The sequence below is a fragment of the Prionailurus viverrinus genome, chromosome A1 (genome assembly GCF_022837055.1).
Source record: "Prionailurus viverrinus isolate Anna chromosome A1, UM_Priviv_1.0, whole genome shotgun sequence".
Lineage (NCBI taxonomy): Eukaryota > Metazoa > Chordata > Mammalia > Carnivora > Felidae > Prionailurus > Prionailurus viverrinus.
Genome location: NC_062561.1, coordinates 138656897 through 138677814, shown reverse-complemented (window position 1 = coordinate 138677814; position 20918 = coordinate 138656897). Strand labels below are relative to the sequence as shown.

At 46.1% G+C, this 20918-nt stretch overlaps 1 protein-coding gene across 4 annotated transcripts in view; it reads left to right on the top strand.

Annotated features, from left to right (window-relative positions):
* FOXD1 (forkhead box D1) overlaps window positions 1-20918 on the top strand; it is a 111785-nt gene that overhangs the window by 72545 nt on the left and 18322 nt on the right. For 2 of the 4 annotated variants that reach the window (XM_047873994.1, XM_047873995.1), the window contains exons 3-5: window positions 3912-3993; window positions 8726-8856; window positions 20648-20735. The gene's annotated coding sequence lies outside the window, so the exon portion shown is untranslated. Of the gene's footprint in view, window positions 1-3911; window positions 3994-7554; window positions 7629-8725; window positions 8857-13628; window positions 13709-20647; window positions 20736-20918 lie in introns of those variants that run through there. The other 2 variants (XM_047873997.1, XM_047873998.1) reach the window with 2 other exon arrangements.

Sequence of the window (20918 nt, the reverse complement as noted above, 5' to 3'; positions counted from 1 at the left end):
CTGCCCCCCAGCCCGGTGGCCTGCTCTGGTGGTCGCTCGGGATGTTTCGGGAGGGTTTCGGCTGGCGGCCCGTCCCTTGCGCCCTCGGCCGCGCTCCGTGCTAAGTAGCACGTGGCGCAGCCCTGACTCGGTCGGCCAGGATCGATAGCACACTTCTTGTCCTGTTTTCTTGCTTCGCCAGGCCCGAGGTGGGAGTGCCGAGGGAGGCGTGCACACCCGGGGGTGGAGAGAGGGGGCGGCGAGATGGGCCGCGGGGAGGGGGCTAGGACCCCCCCACCCCCTCCAGCGCACTCCTTAGGCCCTCTGGGTTGGCAAGCGCCTGCTCGATTTTCCTTCCCTTTCCCAGTTTTCCCGAGTGGCGGAGGCACACTTCGAAGTCCTAGCCCCGGGATCCCAACCCGGGGGTCTGGACTTCACGAAGGCGGAGGGGAAGGGGTGGGGTGGGGGTGGGGTGGTTCTGCGTTTCACAAGTGACTCCAGCACAGATTAATTTTAGCAAGTTTCGCAAAAACAAACCGGCCTCCTTCTGTGCCTTTAGGTGACTTTTGTGACATTCAGCAGCAAAGAAAACTATTTCCTCTGTCATTCAGAGCTAACCACGTGTAATTGGCCCAGAAGTCTGTTGTATTTGGGAGAACTGTTTGCGATATCCCATCTGTTTTCATCTCGCGGTTCAAACGAGTCTGTGTTTACCCTTCTGTCGGGGAAATTGGTTTACATGCACAGCAATTTTGGTGCAACACCGAAGTATCCCCTTGAACTAATGCTACGGGTCCGACAGGCTTTGTACTACTAATAACCCTCCATTACGTCTGTCAGGAGACATTTACACAGCCGTGTGGTCGGTCCCATAAAGGAAATTAAGATCCTAGGTTTATCTTAACTGTTTGAAAACCAATTGGTTTCTGGTGATGGCCACAGACGCAGACGCGCGGGTCGCGGGAGCAGTCGTGTCGCATTGAGGGGAAGCCCTGCCGCCTTCTGGCTTCCGCGGGGTGGGCTAGTCTGACAGCGGGTGACCCCCAGCAGCCACTCCTCCTGCCCGGAAGACGAATTTGCGTCTCTTTTGTCTGCACCACCTTGCCGAGCTGCGGGCCCTGTTTCCCAAGTGACAGACCGCGAAACCGCAGGGAAGCGGCGGGAGCCTGGGTGGGAGGTCTCTGACGGCGTGTTTCGCAGATCCAGGATGGATGGAGGCGCAGAAGGCTCAGCGGCCATCTGGCCGTTTCGCGGGCGGCAGGGAGACGATTTGGTGCTCCCAGGAGGGCGAGGTCTCCTTCCCAAGACTGGGGGGCACGGAAAGAGATCAGGGCGCGTGAATCGCCGGCGGGACGCGGTGTTGGTGGCTGGTGGTCTCGTTTTTGAGCCGCCTTGGGCGCCTGCCGGTGCCCGTCGGGGGTGGGGGGCGAGGAGCCCAGAGCCGCGAGGTGGCTGCGGAGTGGCCTCCGCACGCCCGGGAGTGTGCCTGGAGATGCGGCCGGCTGTCCTGGGGCCGGCTGTCCTGGGGCTGCGTAATGGGAGAAATTGCTCTGAAATCGAGTCCGCAGCCCTGGCGGAGAGGCTGGTAATCAGCCCCTGGCATGTGTGCAAATGGTGATTTTGCGGGTGTTACTTAATCCATGCCGGCGGTGAAAAGCCGCAGGCTGGTGGCAGCCTCATCTCCCGTGGCCAGGCTTCTTCCAGGTCTGGTCTGCGGAGCAGGCCCCGAGCCCAGGTTAGGGTGCGGTGACTGGTCAGGGCTTGCGTCTGAGGTTTGGGTTATTATCCCAGTGTCTCGGCAGAAATCAGCCATTTCCTCTGCATCTCATGCTAACTTACTCTTTCAAGGGGAGGAAAAGTTGGGAGAGGAGACAACTGCAATGTTTTACAAACAGTGGAGAATGTAACTGAGGCTGTTTTGGTAAAAGGAGCAATATTCAGTTGTTCTTTTAACCTTAGTATGAGGAACTGTCATAGTTGTCTGTGGGAGGCCATAAAAATCAGTAAATGACTCCTCTGCAAAGGAAGACCCAAGTCTTAGTGTTAAGGATTTGAGAAGTGACCTTTGCTAACTCTATTAGGGTGGAGGCCTGCTCCTGGGTAAATTCGGGAAAACAAAGATCTAAGGCCAGAACCTGTGTCCCCACAGATAAAGTGTCCATCTCTTCCAAAGGTGAAAGGAAATAAGCCCTCCCCACCCCCATCCCCGTCTGCTGGCAAGCCCTGAATTCCTACTCCATGGTCAATTCCCTACTTCATTTTACTTGTGCAGAAACTGGTGATGAATAATTTAAAAAATTTTAAGAAAATATTCCGGGGGTAAAAGGAGCGAAAATCCCAACCTACTCCACCCCTTAAAGCTCAAAAAAACCAAATAATCCACTGATTTGTGACAAAGAGCAAGAATTTGTGACAAAGAGCAAGACTATAACTACTTGGATATAGGTCTGAATTATAGGGGACAAGCTCTCTTTTGAGATCCTTGAGCATTTTATTTTGTGGCGTTTTCAGTACCTTTTACTGAAAATAAATCTACAGAGAGTGTGAAAAGACCCCAACTCTAGAAGTTAGTTTTAGTCAATTCATGAAGATGGACTGAAAGGTTTGTCCTGAAAAGGAACGATTTTAAAGTTAAAATTCTACTTTGTATTCATGGTCAGCATAGCCATGAAGCATGAGGAAAGACAACAGAATTATCTGAGAGTACAGTGCTCACATATTCAGGGAAATCATAAAAACAGGGTTTTAGTTTAACAGGGTTTCTTAGTAGTGGCTGACTTACTGTCTTTCCTGATGTTTCTCTTTTTTTAATTCTTTTTTAAAAGTTCATTTATTTATTTAGAAAGAGACGGGGGGCGGGAGGGTGGAGGGTAGGGGCAGAGAGAGAGGAAGAAAGTCCCAAGCAGGCTCCTCATTGTTGACACTAACCCGATGCAGGGCTCGAACTCACGAACCATAAGATCATGACCTGAGCAGAAATCAAGAGTTGGTTGCTTAAGCAACTGAGCCACCCAGGCCCCCCTCTTTTTTTTTTTTTAAGTTTATTTATTTGTTTTGAGAGAGAGCACAAGTGAGGGAGGGGCAGAGAGGGGGGGGGGGGAGAGAATGAATCCCAAGCAGGCTCTGTGCTGTCAGTGCAGAGCCCAACATGGGGCTCAATCCCATGAACTGTGAGATCATGACCTCAGCCGAAATCAAGATGCTTAACTGTTTGAGCCACTTAGGCATCCCCTGACATTTTCTTTTGTCCTTCTTATCCATCAAGTACAAGTGACCAAAAATTATACCAGAGAGACTCCTCACACAGTTTATTTTTGAGAGACTGCTCTTGCTTAGTACTGCACTAGCAATAATGATGGGCACAGAAGGACCAGATGTGTTGCCTGCCCTTTTGGAGTCTCTAATTTGCTCGGGGAGAAGAGACTTAGAAAACTTAGAATATCCTTATCTAGTAGGAAGCAGAAAGTAGGAGTAGGACGGAGTAGGAAGGGCTTGCATAGTATTGCTGAGGGAACAGAATGAGGAAGCCACCAGCTTCCCAAGACCCAAGTGATGCTCAGGTCCTGTCAGAGAGAAAGCTAGAAGAGGAGAGTAGGAAGGCAGTAGCCAGATGGGGTGTGGCTCAGCTATTGTCCTTCTTTTCCTGCCCCTTCTGCGCTTGCAGTGGCACCAGGAGATGACATTAAGGGCAAATCTGGAGTTCATGGTGTATGTCTGCGTGTTTGTAGGAGTGTGGTGGGGAGGGAAAGTCCAAATATATTGTCTGATCGTTCTCCACCTGTGGTGAGGTTAGGGGGAGCTCCATTTTCTGGCTGTCATCCAGGAGCTACTTGTGTTACTATTTGCATCAACATGATGCCCACAGGTAATCTCGAGAAAATAAACTAACTGGATTATGAGCTAAAGAATCATGTGGGCTTTTCTCCTGCTAGGATCTCAACAGCTGTTCCAGGACAAACATTGCCCAATAAGACTGCCCCCATCACAGGATGAATCTAAAGGACTTAATTGTGTGTGAGTAATTTCTAGAAAGTACTTGTAATTTTGTATGTGATTGGAAAGAATAACCATGGTGGAAAAGCCCCTGCATTTCTAGTTGGTTTTGAGACTGTTTTTACCTGGTTGGTGTTTGAAAGCAAAATAATTGTTTCTCCTTGAGAAAACTGTTTGATTCTAATACTCCACATGCGTTTGACATAGTTAAAAAAAAAAATTGGATACAGTTGCTGTTTTGATTCTGTCGGCCCTCTCCCTCCACCGCCCCATAACACAGGCTTTGGTTTGATTTTTCAGACCACACACACAGAGAACTGAATGTTCCATTAGTGATCATAGTCTTATCGATTCTATAGGTGGCAGAAGGCTCACTCTAGGACCACCTGCCTCTGCATAGTATTACACTGTGGGAAGACATTCACCCACCACTAATAATGTGGGATGTGGTAGGGTGACTCTCACGGCCCATCTACTTTGGCATTGAGAACAAAGCTAGTTTAAGTTCAACTGGTCTGAAGCCCGCTTTCCTTAGATCTTGCCCAAGATCTATAACTGTAATCATCCATAATGACCCTATGCCATTGAATCTGCCCTGCCCCTGTGCTAGGAGACAGGAACCCAGGCCAGGGTCAGCACTACTAGTGGGGTAGCTGTAAAGATCCTGGAGGAGCCCCACAAGTGAGAAGCTCTCGACACTCACTTTCCGGTCTCCCCCTCCCCACGTGAAGGCCAAAAGCCATGCCTGCCCCTAAAATCTCTAAAGGAAAACAGACGTTTTAAAACGACTGTCAACCTGTAAACAGTTACCCATTAATGAACTATTAAGCACTTAATTCTTATTTCCTCTATGTATTCATTTGCTCATTGAAATTTTGCCCAGCACATGGAGTATTTGGCAGTCAGTTTCTTCTGTTTTGGGAAACCACTTATGTGTGTTTTCAGGGATGCCCAGGGAGACAAGGATTCGGTTATGTGCAGCCAGGGAAGCCCTCAACTAGTAGAGGACGAGATCTTGGCAGAGCAGTGGACGGGGTGGGTGGAAGCAGTGGATGGGAGAAGGAGAAAGAGGGGGTGAGCAGACGATCCAGAAGGTCTAGCTTCTGAATGTTCTTAGCAGGTTCTGGCCATAATCTCTTATGCTGATAGGCCTTCAGATATGATAAAGATCATAGCTATTGGATGAGAAAGAACAAAACGAGCATTTTTTTTTTAATTTTTTTTTTTCAACGTTTATTTATTTTTGGGACAGAGAGAGACAGAGCATGAATGGGGGAGGGGCAGAGAGAGAGGGAGACATAGAATCGGAAACAGGCTCCAGGCTCTGAGCTGTCAGCCCAGAGCCCGACGCGGGGCTCGAACTCCCGGACCGCGAGATCGTGACCTGGCTGAAGTCGGACGCTTAACCGACTGCGCCACCCAGGCGCCCCAAAACGAGCATTTTTTAAAAAGCAACTTAAAAAGAAAAAATTGTCATGCATGGTTTGATTCTAGCAAAAGAATGATTATACATAAATAAGACATAGCATTATAGTTATTCCTAATGCATACATGCTTGCTTTTTTATATCTGTATTTCTTCCATCTAGATACAAAGATATAATATACAATCCAAGTCAGCATTTACCATTTATTGTGTTATTCCCGTTCACTTGTTTTTTTTCCCTTAAAATGTATACTTTTTTCCCCATGGACTTCCTTTTAGGCACAAAACTCAGATTCTGAAAGAAATACTTTCAGGTTTTTTTTTTTTTTAAGCTGAGTTAGCTTTGTCCATTTTACTAACTGTGCTTTTGTACATTTATTTATTTTTATGATTTATAAAAATGTTCTCATCATTTTAATAGTCACCCCTGGGTGCATGGGCAATGGTTTAGAAAACTTCCAAAATATGGTAATACCACTATAGCAAAGCACCACACAGCAACAAAAACACAAACCCACTGAACACTGGCCCAGAACAACATTCCTCCAACTGTCTGGGGAAAATAAACCAAAAAAAGCTATCTTTCATCGTGCCTGAAAGGTCAGCTAACCAGGGCTTTCAGGAGAACAAGAGGAATGGTATTTTACAGAGGAGGGCCCCTTGTTGAAGACCCTTTGCCTCCAGCTCCCTAGAAATGCACTCCAGGGCGGGGTGTGGAGACAGATGTCATCCTAGAAGAGGGGTTATGGGCCTGAAGCTACGTGGAACCTACCCCACCTTGTGTGGACGTCCTGGCTGCCCGAATGAATATAGCCAAGGTGTCCATTCCAGCTACTAATTGCTCTTACCCTATCAGCTGAGGGCAAGGCTCTGGTTAGTTAGTTAGATTAGTTAGTTACAGCTGCTGTTGTTATTTACAAAGTGCTGAAGGAAAGATTGTTTTAAGTTCAGCACCGTGATATAGACATGGATTTTGAGTCCCAGCTGTATTTTTTACTTGATGTATGATCAAGTCACGTAACCTTTTCTTGAATCTTAAGTCTTTTTCCCACTAAAATCAGAGATAACATTGGCTGCCTCACTGAGTTGTTATGAGAATTAAGTGAAATAACACAAGTGAAAGAACCGATTAAATATATTGCAAATGCTCTGTCAATGACCTGACTGCTGTCTGGAGGTTTTCTTGAATCTGAATTACCAGAAAAAAATTGCCTGTACTCTCTCTTTGTCTTTCCATGGGTGCACACAGCCTTCCTCAACCGCAAGTCAGATCTCAGTGAATGCCTGAAAAACCTGGAGAAGGATAGGCACTTGGTCTGAGGGTGGGGCTGTATGTGCATTCCATCTGACAGCCTAGGGCCCCGCAAATACAAACTTAGTCACTCTGGAGTGTAACAGGGCTTCTGGCCGACTCCAGCGTTAGAGCAAGCGTAATGGGACAAAAGAAAACGGTACAGGGGACATGGTATACTCAGTTGACTTTTGTCAGCCATGTCAAGAGGCAGAATGGAGTGCTCGTTATAAGCAAGGATATCTGGAGCCTGCTTAGAACAGTGCTCAATATACTAGGTATCAGTGCTTTTGAGAGGCAGCAGAGACTCAAGCTAAAGCATGTGGCTCTGAATGAGCTGCCTTAGTCTGCTTTCACCGTTTACTGACTGGATGACCTTGGGAAGTTCTTGCACATCAGTTCTTCGGTTTCTTCATCTGTAAAATGGGGGTGGTAGTAATACTTCCTAGGGTTGTTTTTGTTATGATTTAATGAGTTAATAAATGTCAAGGGCTTAGAACAGTGTCTGGCATGTAGCACATATTTGCTGTTATTATTGTTGTTTTTATTATCATTATTACAGGTAAGCTGCCCCCACTCCTTTCCTTCCAGCTCAAAAAATGTAGATTACTCCCTAGCCAACCTGAAGGAGAAGGCTGTTGATCACCCAGAAATCTTTCTATGACTCTCACCTGTATGGCTGGTCATGCCTACTTTATCCTAAGGTGGTTCTTTAAAAGTTCGCTACAGGAGGGACACATTTACCCCTCCCAGGGGGCTGTCGCATCCCACACCTTCACTCTACCCTTGCATATGGTGCCCATTAGTCCCTTGTGATTTTTCACCACCTTCAGTTCCTCGACTTGTGTTTTTCCTCTCCCTTCCAGTTCTTGAGTATGATGAAGGGCTGTCCTGAGTCCTGTCGACAGTGAGGGGATGTTGCACTGATCAGACCAGGGCTGCTATTTTTCTGGATGAATAGGTGTGTAGATGGACTAAATGGACAGTGTTCGATTGCTAATTCTTTAAAAAATTTTTTTAAAATATTTATTTTTGACAGAGAGAGAGACAGAGCATGAATGGGGGAGGGTCAGAGAGAGGGAGACACAGAATCCGAAGCAGGCTCCAGGCCCTGAGCTGTCAGCACAGAGCCAAACATGGGGCTTGAACTCACAGACCATGAGATCATGACCTGAGCCGAAGTCGGACGCCCAACCGACTGAGCCACCCAGGTGCCCCGGTTGCTAATTCTTATAAAATCAACAGGAAATGAGAAATGGAGCATCAAAAAAATTAAATGCCCTGTTGGTTTTTAATCATTCTGATAATCTCATTCCTCGTGCTACCAGTGTTATTTTTAAGAGAAGGTGAATAAATATGAACCCCCTCCCAAAACATTGCAGGGCTCTGCAGTTTCCTCTGAGAACTCCTTTCCTTTTGAGGGTGGACTTGAACTCAACAGCAGGACAAACATCGCTAAGCAGGCCCCGTCCATTAGCAGTCTGTGTTTTCGCCAAGGGCTTGTGGATGGCATTTCTTCACGACAGACGTAGTGGAATTAGTTGGACATATCACTCTAGACTGAGCTCTGAATCTCCAGATTGTGAGCAGTTTAATTCATACTCTCCATGTAGCTTTGCTATTGACATTTATTAGCCAAGAGTGTTGCTGCCAACACAAGTTTTGAGTAGATTGTGGTATAAACAGATTTCCTCTTTACACATTCTAATCAGCGCAGAAGGATTGTTTTTATTGAAACCGTATCTCAGCTTAAACTTCTCCACACATGTAGGCACACATGTACAGAGTTCAAACTGTATTTATGGTTGGTAAATGTTCTAATTATGGGGCTGCGTGTGTTCAGAGAGGAAAATTAAATCAGCAAACATGGGACGCCAGGATGCCCTTCCGCTCTGGATTGGGTCCTTTACGGTTTCAGGCTTTGAGAAATCAATGCCGTGAAATGGTGGGTGACAATCCAGGCAGACATTTGTCTCCTGGCTGATTTACAGTGTTATCTACAGAGCTTTTTTTTTCTTTTTTTCCTCCCTGATGAAGTGAAATTTGACTCCTTATTGCCTGCTTCATCCGAACACATCACAGAGCAATTGCCAACAAGCAGTTCTTCTGGATAATGTCCTGGGCCTCATTTTCCATATTAGAACACGTGGAATGCTAAAATCAAAAAGGTATGTAACTGAGATTGTGCCTATCAGCCCCATCCCATGCCGCTGTCGTGATAATGACAGTGACTAGGTTGCTAGTCTCTAAGCAGTGTCCAGTCTTCTTTGAAACTCACCCAGGAAGAGGTGTCCACATCTTTCCCCAGACTCCTGAAGAATGCGGGCCTGGCTTCAACAGACCAAGGGGGGCTAAACGGTTTTGAAAGTAGCTGCTGCTGTTATTTAGTTAGCTCAAGGAGGATTGTAGTTTGCAAAAATGGGCAAAATATGCACTCCAAGGATATGTAGAACATAATCTAGCCTGGTCTCCCCGACCACAGTAATTTTGCTGCTGCAGGCAAAATGCTTTCCTGGTGTAGGTCTGAGTTGACAGATTACTGAGGGAAATTTTTGTCTTGCCCACACTCCCAGATTATTCAGCTCTCTTTTTAATACACCACTCGGCCCTCCTCCACACAGATTGTGTGGTGTAGACCTGGCATCCTTAACTGAATAATCTCTTTGCTGACAGCTGAAAAGTAAAGGCATCTGTGACAATCAGATGGGGTGCCTCAGGTTGGTTCCAGATGTCAAGTTGATTAATGTCGGAGTCAGGGCTGCCAGCAGATCCCCAGGAAACAACCCTGGTGGCTGTAGCATCAGTGGGTAGAGACATATGCACAGATACTGAACAGATGCCAGTCCTTCTGTATCAGTTTAATAGAATGCCCGGAAAATTGTGTACTTCCCCCAGGACGTAAACCCCAATACGTGAATGTTTTCAGCCATTTTTCACGTTTCCTAACGCAGGGAGTTTGTTCCACTAAATTAACGTCAGTATTTCTATGCTAAGAAGGCCAATGCAGGCAAGCCCCAGTGGGAAAGCCCAGTACAAAGTGAAGATCTTTGCGAGGATAAAACAGCACACTTCTGTGTAGTACTTCTGATTTTCCAAAGCATCATCATTTTTACTTCTTTTCCCACCATTAGCCTCAATCCCTATAAAACGGGTTCAGAAAGGTGTGATTGTGTAAGTGACCTAGCGTTCATGCTCTGAAGTGCTCTGTGGGTTAGAGATGCCATTCATTGTCCTTCCCCCCTACCCGAGCCACCACGGGACGGGCAAATGGCCTATTAGATGTCGTGCAGTTTGGTCAGCATAAGAACTAGAGACTCAGCATCCACCACCCCTGCTTGTTCTCTCATCGAATTGTGGTCCCCAGACCAGCAGCATCATCATTTCCCCAAACCTACTGGACCAGAACCTTTGCGAGTGAGGCCCAGCAATCTGTTCTAAGAAGCCCTTTGGGTGATTCTGATGCACACTCAAGTTTGAGAACGACTGGCCTGGGCCAAGAACTCCTGGTTTGCATTTCCTAAACCCCAGGCCCAGTGGGCATCCCATGAAGCAGTTTTCAAAATTTCACGAAACTTACTAGGAATCATAGCCTTAATGTTACTTTTTAAAAATTACATATTTCATTATAGATGGCTGATAAATGACAGTTGGAAAGGGAGATGGACTATTACATCTCATTATTGCCATTTTTTAGGAACTCGATTATTAGTCAGTGCTGTTGAGTATTTTTTCCTTCATGCCCCCACTCATTTGTGTTATTACATGCTCTGTGATAGATACCAGGAGATCCAAAGATGGTAATGTCCTTACTCTGGAGGTAATTATAGGCTTGCGAACAGATTATTGCAATACAATATAGCAAGTACTAAAAAGCAGATTCAAACAGTACTGTAATTGAAAAAAATCTGAAAACCTTGGGGAAATAATCTTCAGGTGAGGCCATATTGCTTCCAGACTTTGTGGAGAAGCTTGGACAGCTGGAATGGGAGGGAGGGAGGTCGGCAGGGCAACTCTTGGGTGGAAACCTGCTCCTTCCTCTTCATTCCCCAACCACCCAGCAAAGCGGCAGAAAAAGGAGCCCACCTCTGGGTTCTGGGTTTGCCTCTCTCTCTTGGAATCTCCTGCCTCTTTCCTGGGCAACGACATTTCTGATTATGAGAAGCACTGATAGATCATTTGAAACAGGCTCACAGACCCTGCACTGGTGAGAACTTAAAAACGAGAACTTTGACATACTTTTCTAGACCTGCCTCATCTTTTCTTATGGTGGGCAGTTATTTAAAAGGCACTTCTCTGTTCAATCGGTGACTGGAAACCAAGAGAAACGTCACCTTGATTCTGAGACTAGTCACCTTGATTCTGAGACTATGTGGAGAACATTTGTTTCCCTCCAGTACAATGACTTTCTTTTTTTTTTCTTAAATTTTTTTTTTTTAACGTTTATTTATTTTTGGGACAGAGAGAGACAGAGCATGAATGGGGGAGGGGCAGAGAGAGAGGGAGACACAGAATTGGAAACAGGCTCCAGGCTCTGAGCCATCAGCCCAGAGCCTGACGCGGGGCTCGAACTCACGGACCGCGAGATCGTGACCTGGCTGAAGTCGGACGCTTAACCAACTGCGCCACCCAGGCGCCCCTACAATGACTTTCAAAAACACATAAGGTTTAGTTCCTGTGCAACTTTTTCACGTAAAGAAAAAATCATGATTATGTGGTTTGCGTTGCAGAAAAAAAATACTCTGGGTAATTTTGCTTTCAGGTTATAGTGAGGTTGGTCCTTATTTATCAGGTTTCTGGTCCAGAACCCCAAGCCTGAGCACATGACGGGCCTCCTTGTCCTTCCTTTCAAGTTTACTTTCTGTCTGTCTGCAGTGACACTTCAGAACGTGTGTGCATGCCCGAACCCCCCGCAAAACTAAAACAGGAGGAAAGGGGAGGGGCAGGGCAGAGATGTCCATGCAAGGAAACTACAGATGTAAACTGAAACTTACACCAAGAACACCAGCAACTGCTTTCTTCTGTGTGTGTGGGGGGGGGGGGGGGAGGTGCTTCTGGTTCTAAATGAGGTGTTAGTGTTTGTGGGGTGGTAACCTTGTCCTACTGAATTATGATGAGAAAACAACCCAGTTGCCTACAGAGCCAAAGACAAACCTCAGAACTGCTTAACTCATCCGTCAAACAAATTGTATTTTAGGAAATGCAGGACAGAGAAAAATGCACGAAAGAAAAGGAGATTTATTTATTTGTACAAAAGTAGAATGACAGGCGTTTGAGTGGATCCAAATAGCATTTAGGGAGCAAAAAAAAAAAATGTGATTCATTGCCAGCTATTAAATCTTGTTTATCCTTCTTTAAACTAACCAGAAACACATTTCGGGAAAATGCTAGTTAACAGTTTAAGCAGTGAAAGCCTCCTGGCTTTGCCTTCCCTGCTTCTCCAAGAGGAGGATGAGGGTGTGAAGCAAGTGTACAGCGTTTCAAGAAACTGGGGCCACGAATGGATTTCCAGTCCTGCCTCTGGAGCTCACCCTCAGACTCTGGGAGAGTTCCTTCAGTCTCCTCAAAGAGGGATGATTACCTTCCAGCAGCTGCGAGAAGGTCCATGTTTACCAGGTAGTTTCAGATGAACGTTCCCAAGGGCGTAAAACATTACTCCAAAGCAGTCAGTGACGACGTGCTGTGTCCTTCACAAAGCACCTTTTCCCCGATGGCCCGTCATCCCCATAGTGTCTCCCAGACCGACAGCGGACAGCACCAGTGCTGACCCCAGACACGGCTCTGGGACTGAAATGCTTCAGAGCGCTTGACAAGGATCTGAAAAATTTGCTGAAGTCCCAACTGTTGGTAGAAGAAATGCCTCCAAGCTACAATACGCTGTGGTGGCCCCTTACAGGCTGGCCCTGTGCTCTTCCTGCTGCGGGGCCTGTGAGGGAACTGCCTTTTATAGACGCTCTTACTGCACCCCAGCACCCTCTTGCTTAAATGTATTAATATAAATATTTGGGGATGCCTGGGTGGCTCAGTCGGTTAGGCGTCCGACTCTTGATTTTGGCTCAGGTCATGATTTCACAGTTCCCTGAGTTCGAGCCCCACATCAGGCTCTGTGCTGGCAGCATGGAGGCTGTTTGGGATCCTCTCTCTCTGCCCCTCCTCCACTCATGCTGTCTCTGTCTCTCTCAACAAGAAATAAACTTTAAACAATTTTAAAAGATATATAAATATTTGGGTCATCAATGCCTTTAGAATTAGAATACAGTAGAATCTCTACCATAGACTGTAGGGATTCACTTGATTCAATCAGTTACAGAGATAGACACTTTTCTGAAAGAAGCCACTAGCATCTTTTTGCCTTCCAAGCAAATAATTCCACCCTAGGGATTATCTAGGGTTTGTGGTTTTAGTAGCGTTTAGAGAGGGTACTATCTGTGGAGTTTAAGGCCACAAGGAAAGGTGCAGGTGGGCTCATTAGATCCACAGAACTAGTCTTCCCTCTCCCCCTCCCACCGCAGTGGTCGAAGCAGCAGGGATATGGCCTGCTGACTTTCCAGCCTCAGCGAGCTCGATGAGGCTAAGTGATCTTGGCCTGTACTGGCTCTGTCCCCTTTTCCCCCGAAATCTTCCCCGGAATCTTCAACTTTTCTCTTTTGCCCAACATACCAGATTCCCTCACATATTTCTATTAATATTATAAATTCCTTGAGGACAAGAATAGTGTTTTAATAATTTTTGTATCCCTTTCTCCTAGCAGAGCACCCACCATGTAAAGTTAGGCATTGGAAAACGGTGTTTAAAATGAGTAGGGCCCTTTTACCTGCCAGCGTTGTGAGCCACCTAGGCTAGATCTGTGCCGACTGGAGGCGCACGATAAGGCAAATCTCCCCCCAGACAGCTACCTTCAAACCTAATATTAGGGAGACTCTCTGTTTTTCGTTTTAATTAGCTCTACAGACAACATTTCAGTCTTCACTACCACCACAACAGAAGACCAGCCTTGTCGTCATCCTGTGGGTTTCCTCGGCATCTGCACTTTTAGGGTGAGAATCCATTTGAACTACTGCAACGGTGCCTTTGGGATTTACGGGAGGAAAGGAACTCAAATAGCCTGACAAGTCAGAGGAAGAGAAACTTAGATTGGCAGAAAGGTGTGCCTTCTCTTCTGGCCAATTTTGGCCAGGATAGCAGTTTGCAGAGGGAAGGAAGGGGAAGGCCTCGTTTTAGGTCAGAAATGTCATAGCGTGCATTGTTTCACAAGGTGCCAGGAACATCACTAAATCGCTCTTGTGTCAGAAGGGAAATTTGGACATGAGCTGGACCAAGGCAGAGTGTATGCAGGGCGTCCAAACTCTGGACTCTCACCACAGAGCCTAATGACAAAGGGAAGAAAGATTAGGTCACGGGGTGGGGCCCTGCGAATAGGATCAACGCCCTTGTAAAAGAGACTGAAGAAACACTCCCTCTGCCATGTGAGGTCACAGTGAGAAAATGGTGGTCTGCAACCTGGGAGAGGGCTGTCACCAGAGCCCCACCATGATGGCACCCTGACCTTGGGCTTTCAGTTTCTAGAATGGTGAGAAATAAATTTCTATTGTTTATAAGCCACATAATCTACGTAGTTGGCTTTAGCAGCCCAACGAAGACATCAGGGTGGTATCTTACAAAATCTTATCCGTTCTTTGCACCTATTCCCCTGACTACCTGACCCATGTTTTGCTGCTTCTGGAAAGAACAGCAGTGGAAGGAATGTGGATAGGACAGCAGACCCCTGGGAGGAGCTGAGCTGACAAGCAGGAGGCAATGGATGTTCCCTGCAAGGGTCCTCGCTCGGATTCTCGCCTGGCTTCCTTTGCCACGTCACCTTCGACTTGCACTTTTCAGGGAGAGACCGTGGTCACCACCACACTCCTGCAGGCACCAAGGGCTCACGTCACACCGTCACATGGCACCCTCCCTCTGCGCCTCTGGCCTCACATCCAAGAGCGTGGCAGCCAAGGACGGCACTGTTGCCATTTTGCCCCATACTCCTTCCCTGAAGATAAGAGTTTTAAGACGTAAAGGGACTCTAGGACCCAGCCATTCCACTCCTACGTATATACCCAAGAGAACCGAAAACACATCTTCACAATCAAACTTGTACACAGATGTTCACAGCAACACTGTCCACAGTCGCCAAAAAGTGGAAACAATCCGTATGTTCATGAGCTACTGAATGGGGCAAGAAATGTGGTATGTCCACGCCCTGGGATATTACTCAGCTGTGAAGAGAGTAGGTGTGGACATGTGCTATAACAAGGACGAACCTTGGAAGCACTCTCGGTGGAAGAAGCCAGACACAAAAGGCCACAGGTTGTATGATCCCATTCAGATGAAATACCCAGAGAGGCAAATTCACACAGTCAGAAGGTAGATTTGTGATTGCCTGGAGTTGGCGGGGGAGGAACACGGGGAAATGACTGCTAGTGGGCATGGGGTTTCTTTTTGGGGTGATAGAAATTTTCTGGAATTAGTGGTGATGGTTGCTCAACATTAAGAGTATACAAAACTCACTCAATTGTACACTTTGAAACGGTGAACTTTAGGGGCGCCTGGGTGGCGCAGTCGGTTAAGCGTCCGACTTCAGCCAGGTCACGATCTCGCGGTCCGTGAGTTCGAGCCCCGCGTCGGGCTCTGGGCTGATGGCTCAGAGCCGGGAGCCTGTTTCCGATTCTGTGTCTCCCTCTCTCTCTGCCCTTCCCCCGTTCATGCTCTGTCTCTCTCTGTCCCCAAAATAAATAAACGTTGAAAAAAAATTAAAAAAAAAAAAAAAAAAAAAAAAAAGAAACGGTGAACTTTATCTCAATGAAAAAATGCAATTAAAAAAAAAAAAAGAAGTAATGAACTCAAGTCTCCAGGAAACAGCCCCGTTTCCTTCTTGCTTCCCTCCCTGAGCCAACTGGGAACCTTGTTCAAATACTTGCACACCTCAGACCTGCGGTTTGGACCGACCTGTTGGCGCATCTTTTCTCCTACCTTCCGGCCACATCTCTGCACTTCAGTGTCCATCCGTCGAGACTCCAATGGGTATTCAGTTCTGAATGTTCCTTTACGTGCCTGCACTACGTATTTGGGCTTTGGGGTTTGGTTGATCTAGATAGAGATCTCAAATCCCCACCCTGTCTCTGGCAACACTGGTCCTGTGAGCCACTCCCTGTGGGAGCCGTATTTCTCAACTGTTGGGAAGCACCAGGGAGGTTGGTTGGAGGCACTGACTGATAAATAAGCCTCAGCAAAATGCCAGCTTGGGCCATTTGTTTTTGTGTGTTTGTCTTGTTTTGTTTTGCTGGTGTCATAAGCAGAAGCCTTGAGCCAAGAGATGCCTCTATCATCTGATAGATAGGACCCCTCAGTTTGCCCTTCTTCGGCCTGTCCCCTCTTCAGCAGGCACTGCCACACAAGTGGCCTGGTGTGGAATCCCCACATCTATCCAGCTGTGAGGTGTGAGGATTTCTCAGGGTATAAATCTCATAGTAGTGGCACCTCAGGCACTCACTGTGGCCACATGCTGAGGACCCCTGGCCGTGAGCCTCATGTCCCTCCATGCCCGCCTCCCGCTCACAACTTTGTGCTTTGCTGCCTTGGTGAAAGGCATTCTTTCCTGCCTGCCACATGGGTATTCCCGAACCTTTCACCCATTTCAGATGAGCACGTCCAGGAACATTTTTATTCCCACGCATGACCCTGAAGGACAGGTAACATGGGAAGCCTTTTATAATACTAGTTCTGGGAGGGAAAGGGAAATTTCAACCCCCCAAGGGCTCGTAAGCAGGTGTGCTGAAAGTCTGATGCCACTAAGTTGTGCTGTCTCAACCGGACCCACGTAGTTTAGGTTGGTTAATAAAAACGAAGGCTCTTGGTTTACTTTTTTTAACTGACAAGCGGAGCCCAGGACGGTCAAGTGGGTTAAGAATATTCCAGTGATTCATATCAGAGCCCTGCCATTGTATGGTCCACACAGAGTGCCAGTAGAGCAGGCCCGGCCACCTATCTGCACATTTATGGAAACACGTAACCCTACTAATCAGTAGCTCACTGAGCTTCTCACTTGCCCGCAGGCCGAAGAGAAGGTGTTTGTGGGGTCAGAAGTATGTTTTCCTCAATTGTGTTAGTGGGTGAGTCAGAGTGCTGTGGTGTAGGCAAGAGGCAGGAATTCTGGATGACCCAAGAGAAGGGGAATTTTTTAGCAGTTCTCTGGTGTTCCCAGATGGACAGGGAGCCTGAAGAAACGGGCATGGAGGCAGGTGGAAACCAAGACTGCTCCAGAGTGAGGAAGCCTGTGGTCTGGGAATGATGCCATAGCTGTAATGGTCTAGATAAGGCAAGGTTGCCACCCTTGGGTCACTCAAGAGTCACGGTCTTGAGAAGAGGCATCCAGTTGGTTGGGTTTTTATCGCGGATAAGCCATAGGAGAAAATAGTATCTAGTCTCTCAGCTTCTGTGACAGCAGGTAGTAGTCCCACCCAAACTACACACGGGGGAAAGAGTTATTTCCCAAAAAAGAAATCAGACTGCTAATTAGGAAAAGGGAACAGATGCTAGGTAGACAAAAAATCAGCCACTGTTTCTTTCCTTTGAAATACAGAAACTCACTTGAAACAAACAAAACTGAACAATAGCTTCTCTCTGAAAGAGGGTGTCCAGTTATCTGTAGTGAAATGATTGTGTATTTACAATGAGACCTTAATTTTATGGGAGTTCTGGCAGAGGCGATATCTAATATGAGCCAAAGGAGTATCTGAAGGGGTGCCTGTGTGGCTCAGTTGGTTGAGCATCTGACTTCGACTCAGGTTGTGATTTCATGGTTCATGAGTTCGAGCCCTGCATGGGGCTTGCTGCTGTCAATCCAGAGCCTGCTTTGTATCTTCTGTCCCCCTTTCTCTGCCCCTCCCCCACTTTCTCTCTCTCCCTCAAAAATAAAAAAAAAATGAAAAAAAAAAGAATATCTGAAACTGCTACTAGCTGTCTTGCTCAGTTTGGTTATGCAGACTCGATTCTTTCTTTTAAAAAAATTTTTTTAATGTTTATTTATTTTTGAGAGAGAGAGACAGAGCACACGTAGGGGAGGGGCAGAGAGAGAGGGAGACACAGAATATGAAGCGGGTTCCAGGCTCTGAGCTGTCAGCACAGAGCCTGTTGCGGGGTTCAAACCCACAGCCTGCAAGTTCGTGACCTGAGCCGAAGTCGGGTGCTTGCTTAACAGACTGAGCCACCCAGGCACCCCAGACTTGATTGTTTCTGTGGAGAGAAAGTGACATGGAATATTTATACAGTGAATCTGAATCAAATTAGGTAAGGCAGGCTTCGTAAACCTTCTTAGCTGTGTGTGTGTGGGGGGGGGGTCTTCGGCCATTTTCTCCTGTCAAAAGATAATAATGGGCGATTAGCGCTTCAGGTATGAGAAGGGTGGCACAGAACCTCTGTGTGATTCATCAGCATCTACACAGGATGTGTTTCCCATGAGCATATGCCCACCATCCTGCACATGCTGCCAGTTGCATTGTCCTGGGGAGAGCATGTCAGGCGACATCATTCAGTGGGCTGTTTGCTTTGCTGTGGCCTCTCTTGCCACTTGCGTTCTTCTAAACAGTGTTGAACCCCGATGGCTGAAAAAGGTCTACCGTGATCACGCTGGACCAAAGCAGAGGTCCTGCTGGACCACATTTTAAGTTTTCCAACGGCTCAGGCCCCCCCGAGGACATATGGCCGGACAAACCCAGGGAAGAGTTCCGCGGGCAGTTAGGAATTGGTGGAAGTCCTTTCACGTTGTGGAAGAGATCACAGTTATCGTGACAGCCTCGGAAGACTGAGCCCAGTTCCATGATCAGGAGCTGGGTAACTGCACGTGGAGGCATGTTGTGACTTCTGGGAATTGGAAAGAATGGAGGAAGTGTGACGGCCAGGGCACAGCCTGCCCTTTCTCCAGAAGGAGGAGGGAGGAGGTCCGGACAGAAGACAAAGCCTGCCTCAAGGAGCTGCTCTTTCCCCACTGGTTTCTCGGACGATTAACTCGGCTTTTTATATGTGCAGATCAAGTCAGCATGGTTTTAGGAGAAGGGAAGTCCGTCTCTATAGTTTTCAGCACAATTTTGTGGTGGCAGGAGGTATTCCATTAGAACTCTTGGTGGCTACACCACAGATAACATTCTCCATGCCTCTTTGCATGTAATCCTAGTAATAAAGGGCTTGGCCAATATTTTATTGATTATTGAGAATTATGAATAATCACAGCTGCGTTTGCTGGGGAGCTTCTGGGGAAAGATAATTAGAAACATATTATTTTTCATGGCAATGAAACAATTGTCATGTTAGTTTTTCAGGAATTCCTCTAAAAATTAGAAGTGATTCTTTTTAAAGAAAGGTTTCTAAAATAGAGACTGCAATGCAATGCTAAAATTAATGATCTGCTGGGACAGCAGAGAAATCACTTTGTGAGAGGCACTATTCATAATGAAAAGCTAAAACATAAGAATAGTTGCTACAGTTAGGCACCCCTACCTCCAGAAAATTTGGCTTCAAGGGGTGGGCACACTGAATAGAGGCCAGCACTTGGGTTCCTCTCATATTCTCTGGCTTCTTAATATGAGAAATGTGCATTTTAATACAAGTTTATAAAGTATTCTAAAAATTGTTAAAGTCTGTGTCAGTAAAACAGGATTGAAATGGAAGTGACCCAGTTATTTGTTTCATGTGCAATATAGCTTCTTCTAAAAAATAGAGAAATGTGGAAAATGTATTCCACAGTCTTAGACAACTCAATCTTTTAATTATGGCTCTCTAGACACAGCCTAGGATAGATTCTTTGTAAAATCAAACGTTAAAAGAGCGTCAGTATTATGCCTATGACCTAATATATTCCTCTAGGATAGAATCATGGGGAAATTCTTTCACGCTTCTATTAATACATGATTCTTACATTTCTCAAGCTTTAACGTAAGGACATAAAACTCAGAACATCTTAGCCTGGTAAAAGGGATCAACGAATGACAGAGGGGCACCAGTTAGCAGACTGTTGCAATAATTTGAGCAAATGGGGAAAGTGAGTCCTTAGACTGTCACCGATTTTTGAAAGAAAATAAGATTTGCTAGTAGATTTTAGTAAGCATAAGAGAGAGGAGTCAAAGATGACTCCAAGATTTTTACTCTGAGTAGATAGAGGAAGGCATTTGCCATTTACTGTCATAAAGAGGGCTGTAAGGAGAGGTGGTTTTCAAAGAGAGATCAAGAATTTGGTTTTGAACTCCGAAGCCTGAGATGCCTTTGAGACTTCCAAGGGAAGATGCCAAGGAGTCAGGTGAATAAGAGTCTGCATGTAGGCAAGAGGTCTGGGTTGGAGATAGAAAACCGTGAGTTATCAGTGTGTACATGGTATTTAAAGACTTGAAAGTGAGGAAAGATGAAAAGGGCCTGTGAACAGAGACTCCTGGGCTGTGCCAACATTCAGAGGTCAGACAGATGCACAGCGGCCAGAGAGGGAGGGGGACAGCCAAGGGAGAGTGGGGTCCCAGTAGACAAGAAAAGAGTGTTGTTCAAGAAGAAAGGAGTAATCACCTCTGTCAATTGCTCTTGAAAAGTTGAGGAGGATAAAAACTGAGAAATAGGGCAACCAACTGTCCTGATTTGCCCAGGCCTCTCCGTGTCTTAGCACTGAAAATCCTGTGTTCTAAGGGAGTGCTTAATGCAAAGCAAATGCCAAGCATTTCTCCTACCAGGGAGAAATGGCCATTGGGCTTATTGGTCATGAATGTTAAGGTAAGAAAAGTTTGTGTGGAATAGTGGGGACACAAAAAACCTGGGCAGGGTTGGTTTTAGGAGAGAAACCTGGGCAGGGTTGGTTTTATTGTTACACAATATATATTACAATGGTGTTACCTCATTGTTCTTACCTATTATTAAAGTTATGTAAGAAAATTTTTCATGTCTTTACAGATGCATTTCAAAATATTGAACAGTGAAATGTCATGTTATCTGTGATTGCTTTGAAATACTTCAGCAAGGGAAAAAAAGAATGAAGCAAGTAAGTATCGCATTCATAATTATTAAATTTGGGTGATGTGATTATGGAGTTCATTATGATATTCTTTATTTTTATGTATGATCGAAAACTGTCATGGTAAATTGTTTCTAAGTTAGATAAAGCGAATGGGAAAAAAGGAATTTTAGAGACAGCAGGAATACACAAATGTTTTCAAGAGTTTTG